Here is a 5,532-nt window from a genome sequence, read left to right on the forward strand (position 1 = left end):
GACGGTTTCTCGGGTTCCACTGGATGCACCACAGTGCCACCATAGCCAGCTGCTTCACCTTCTCTTTCTCTTCTTGAGTCATTTCCAAAGTAAGCACCAACTCCTCCCCATTAATCACTTTCTCGTAGATCCACTCTGGGAGGTAAACATCGTCCTGGCTCCCGATTCTTGGGTCTGAATTCCTCTTCCCGCTCACCATTTCTAGCACCAGCATTCCGAAACTGTACACGTCTGACTTGTACGATACTCCCCCAAAGTTCCGAGAATATAGCTCTGGTGCAATATAGCCCATTGTGCCTCTTGCTGCAGTTAAGGTGACGATGCTTTGGTCCCTTGCACACAACTTTGCAAGGCCGAAGTCTGAGATCTTTGGATTGAAGTTGAAGTCCAGCAAGATATTGTGAGGCTTGATGTCAAAGTGGAGGATGCGCTGGTTGCACCCTTGATGCAAGTACTCCATTCCTCGGGCGATGCCTAAAGCAATATCTAGCAGCTTTTCTGGTACTAGAAGATTCTGAAAAATATTAGAGTCACCAGAGAATATGTATTTCTCCAGTGACTCGTAGGCATGAATTCATAAATAAGAGCCCGTCTCATTCCTTCGGAACAAAATCCCAGGAGGCGGACAATATTGGCATGGTGGATTAGTCCGATAATTGCAACTTCGTTGATGAAAACCTCTCCCTCTCCTGTAGAGTTCTCTAGCATCTTGACTGCCACGGGCACTCCATTTGGCAGCTCACCTTTGTATACACTTCCAAATCCTCCCTGCCCCACCTTTTCCTTGAACCGTCTTGCTATCTTCTTAACTTCAGAGAACGTGTACCTCGTGGGCTTTGATGTGCCATATGTCTTGAGGAACATTTCGACCTTCAAATGTATCTCCTCATTATATCTTGTCTTGAGTGAAAGATAAAGTGCAGTGGCCACCGTCACCAAAAGAACGACAAATGCGGCCACCGATGATGTAGCTGAATAAGCAAACAATACGTCATGAGCATATTGCGTCAGGATTTAAAAGCCGTTACTTAGTACAATTTGTTATGATAAGAGGATGTCAAGAGTCAGTGTAACCAGCAATAAGAATTTGTACAACTGAAAGCTTTTATTTTTCCTTTATATTTTGAAGCTAAAAAGACTCGGTTGGAGCAGTGTACCTGCAATGACTTTGATACGTGAACCTGCAAATACCAAGAAAGAGAATGAGATAAGCAGAAAGAAATTATATTTAAAAGAAGTTTTAGAACAGACAAATTGAGTGCTGTATACCGTGGCTGCAGTACATTGCCCTAATATATGAGGAACAAATACACGATGCTATTTATGCCTCCCCGATTCACTTCCCCAAAATGACTAGCTAGCTCTCACGGCTCCCTCTAAACCTGCCCAAATTCCATCAATCCCAGTTTCTCGTCGCCCCTGCGGTCGTAGGCATGCTGGTGGTAGCTGCTCAAGCGCAGCAGCATGTGCAGCCATGCATGTTAATTGAGTGTTGCAAAGAAAATTGTAGAATAAATGATGATAGTTCCGGATAATTTAAGGTCTGTAGTGTCTGAATGATGAGCAAAACTTAATTTTTTTTCCCTGGTTGATTATTTCTCACATTTTTTTACCGGGTCCTTCAGTTTGATTGCTCGAGCAGGATTTGTCATCCTATTTTTGAAAGAAAATTAGTTGACAGAAAGTCTCATGTGGAGATTCGAACACATGGAACTGTAGAATGAGTAAACTGTAAAGTAAAATCTTAATATATGGTTTTGACTGTTATAACTGATCATACCATGAGGGTCAGGTATGCAGAATTGTTCATTCCTTTCTGAGCTGAACGCGCAGCGTTGCCCACTGAGTTCACATTGCCTGCAATCGTAACCATACCAATACACTGTCGTCTCAGAAAAACTGAGCATTCTTTCTGCGCTTTCCTTGAAGGACAATGAGAAGAATGTGTCTGATATTCGGTCCCCAAATCTATACATGGGTATCAGGCGGCCACCGACGCCATCTGAGACTGGGAAAACCTTGCAATCCAATGGAAGAATGGACATGTCGTTATAAGCATCCACCAAATACAAGAAGTGGGTTGTGTTGCTAAGGCAGGAGACTGGGCCTATTTGACCTGCAATGCTATCGGCATCGGCAGCAGCAGGTGTGAACTCGCTTGAACAGCATACCAGGTTTGCATACCTATTTGACCAAATTGAGAACTGTTGATCAGGCAGCTGCATGCCGTCGATAACATCAACTTGTCGAGACGACCAGTTTCTGGAGATGACGAGGTTCTGCTGTAGCACCAAACAGGGGTCTACAAGTGGGATGAGATTCACCGAAGAACGTCTGTAATCTATAGCACTGACACTGTATGAGCCAAGAACTGGGTGAACTAGGATGGTGTCTTGACCAAAGCATGCTAACTTCAGGGTAAATCCATCCGTACCACTACATCCACATGCTGCTGCTACTGCTGCTGATGTATTGCTGGATTCAAGGCAGAAAGGAAACCTGACCTCTGGGCCATGTTGGCTGCAGTTGGAAGGTGGGCAGTATTTGAAGAAATCTTGATCATCCCATGCCGTGGCCAAGTAGATTCCGTGGTTGATCAGAGGCAGCAGCAGGAGGGCTATGACAAGTAATTTACTCATCTTTCTGTACTTCTGCAACAGGGAGGGAGAAGATGTGGCAAGTAGCCAATAAAAAAGGCAGTCAGAGTTGTGCTCTATGGACAGTTATGCCTGAGGAGTAGATTTCAAATGCTAACACCTGCCGTGTACAAGTGGTTTGAGTGTGATTGCAGACTTGCTTCTGTCCAGTCCCTTGTTGCATGAGCAATAAATATGTTTTGATTGGCATTTTGCATTTTGTGGAGAAAAGGAATTATCATGTCATGGGACAGAAGACTTCAAGCCTCGAGTCGTCTTTTGTTCCTAGCTACACAATGGGAGAGAAATATCTTCCTCTACTTAACAGAAGACTCCGACTGGGTCGTCTTCTGTTCCTAGCTACACAATTGAGAGAATATATCCCTCTTTTACGGGGTGCGTATATACCAATTACGTCATAATCAGTATCCCAACCACACTATTAATTGGTATATACAGCTGGATATGATCAACTAGTTGATGTCGATTCCTTGCCCCCCTTGGTACTCTATAACATAAGTAACTAGGATATCAAGTCCATAGTGCATATGTGAAGCTTTCATGGGGAACCCTGGTGCATCTCATCATTCTATTACCCTACAATCCTTAACTGTCTTCTCCCTCGTTGCTGTTTTTGTAGCAGATCATCATGTCCAGGGAGGAGATGATGGATGCTCACCTTTCTCCCGTGGACATCTCCAAGACATATTGCCTCCTTTCCGTCAGCGAGGTGATCCTCTTGATTGCGGTGTTGAAGCGTACGAGCTGGGTTGTACCAGTAGCAAGGCTACAATTCATATCAACACAGGAACATACTATGTGACTGCCATCAACTACACCGGTTTCTACTTCTCGGTCATGGATCCCAACTTCAATACCCGTAGCACCTTCCCTCTTCCACCGTGGAATCATGTTCCTTACGTTGGACGCTACGGAATTGATTCAATTTCACCACCTGGCTTTCAGTATTTGGCCACTCAAAGCTACTACAGAGCATGTTTTACTAATTGTTCCTGAGCAGTAACGAATAATAGTGCGTACAAGCCGGTTGCTTGCCTGAGTGCCAAAAATTCACATGTTTATGTCTGGGTGTCTAATTACACGTACTGTGCGGTTGAAGATCTTGAACCTTATTGTGGATACCTGGCAGAGATTCCATTTGGTAACAAGTATTCTCCTGATTGGCGACAGCTGCAGAATGCAAGTTATGCAGATATCACACAATTCATAAGTAAGGGGTTTACTGTCCGATTTCCTGTGGACAACATTTACAGGAGGCCTTCTACTTTTGTGATGTTAAGAAAGAACATCAATTTATGCCTCAACAGTTCAATCAGGTGATCACCCTGTTGTTCCATTTCCTCCCGAGTTTAGTTTCTCACCTCCCTATTCTCTTGAAGAATTGACTTGGGGCTGTTAAGCCAACCTGACGTTGGCAGCCTGCATTATAATTTATTTTCAATTGTATCATTTGCAGCTACTTCAAGGAGCAAATATCTGGCACAAGCATTGTTAATTGGACTCATGCTATTTTCTGGACTGAGGTGCACTTCTTAGAATGCATGACTGGGAGCTCTAACGATGATTACTACTACACAACAAAGTTGTTTTTGATTGCTGCAACCTTAGTATCTGCTATTGCTATCCCCCAGTTCTTTTTTGGTACGTGAGAATTGTATACACATTTGACGCTCGAAAAAGAATTTACATTCTTTTAACTTATGTCCATATCTGTCGACTTGTTGTGCAGTACTGTGCAGGTTCTTGTTGGCACCCCTGGCTGTATGGATATTCCTAGCCTACAAGTACATGAAAACAAGGATCATAATTGATGCAGTTGAGAAGTTCCTCAGGATTCAACAAATGATTGGCCCGGCGAGGTACTCCTACACAGATATAGTTGCAGTCACAAGCCATTTCAGAGATAAATTGGGCCAAGGGGGCTACGGCTCTGTGTACAAGGGTGTGCTTCTTCCAGGCGGTGTCCATGTCACCGTGAAGATGCTAGAGGGCAACTCAAACTGCAATGGAGATGATTTTATCAGCGAGGTCTCCACCATCGGCAGGATCCACCACGTCAACGTTGTGCGTTTGGTGGGATTTTGCTCGGAGGAAATGAGAAGGGCCTTAGTCTACGAGTACATGCCCCATGGTTCTCTGGACAAGTACATCTTCTATGCTGAGAAGAGCTTCTCATGGGACAAGCTCAACGAGATCGCTCTGGGCATTGCCAGGGGGATCAACTACTTACATCAGGGGTGTGACATGCAGATTCTACACTTTGACATCAAGCCGCACAACATCCTTCTCGACAGCAATTTCATCCCGAAGGTCGCCGATTTCGGGCTTGCCAAGCTGTACCCGAGGGGTGACAGTTTTGTGCCACTGAGTGCCATGCGGGGAACCATCGGCTACATAGCCCCCGAGATGATATCCCGGAGCTTCGGTGTCATATCCAGCAAGTCCGATGTGTACAGCTTCGGGATGCTGCTGCTGGAGATGGCCGGCGGGAGAAGGAATGCTGATCCAAACATGGGGAGCTCAAGCCAGGCGTACTACGCAGCATGGGTGTATGACCGGCTAACTCGGGAAGAAGTTGGCGAGGAGATATCACCTGTTGCTGCCGACATGCACGAACTGGAGAAGAAGCTGTGCGTTGTCGGATTATAGTGTATTCAGATGAGGTCTCGTGATCGGCCAATGATGAGCGAGGTTATCGAGATTCTGGAGGCAGGGGCTGATGGCCTGCAGATGCCTTCGAGGCCATTTTTCTGCAACGAAGGGCACATCCATGTGGAGGACTCTTACCAGTTCACTTCTGAGCTGACGGCGGTCTCGGAGGAAGACTTGACCGCGGTGTCAGAGGAAGATGATGTGTGATGTATATATATACGAT

The 5,532-nt window shown here is 45.3% G+C and overlaps 2 pseudogenes; one reads left to right on the forward strand and one right to left on the reverse strand.

The window, feature by feature from the left end:
- Positions 1-4: 4 nt before the first annotated feature.
- Positions 5-2,689, reverse strand: LOC119345143 (annotated as a pseudogene).
- Positions 2,690-3,123: 434 nt separating this feature from the next.
- On the forward strand, positions 3,124-5,524 carry LOC119345144 (annotated as a pseudogene).
- Positions 5,525-5,532: the final 8 nt, after the last annotated feature.

Source organism: Triticum dicoccoides, unplaced genomic scaffold, assembly GCF_002162155.2.
Source record: "Triticum dicoccoides isolate Atlit2015 ecotype Zavitan unplaced genomic scaffold, WEW_v2.0 scaffold208752, whole genome shotgun sequence".
Taxonomy (NCBI): domain Eukaryota; kingdom Viridiplantae; phylum Streptophyta; class Magnoliopsida; order Poales; family Poaceae; genus Triticum; species Triticum dicoccoides.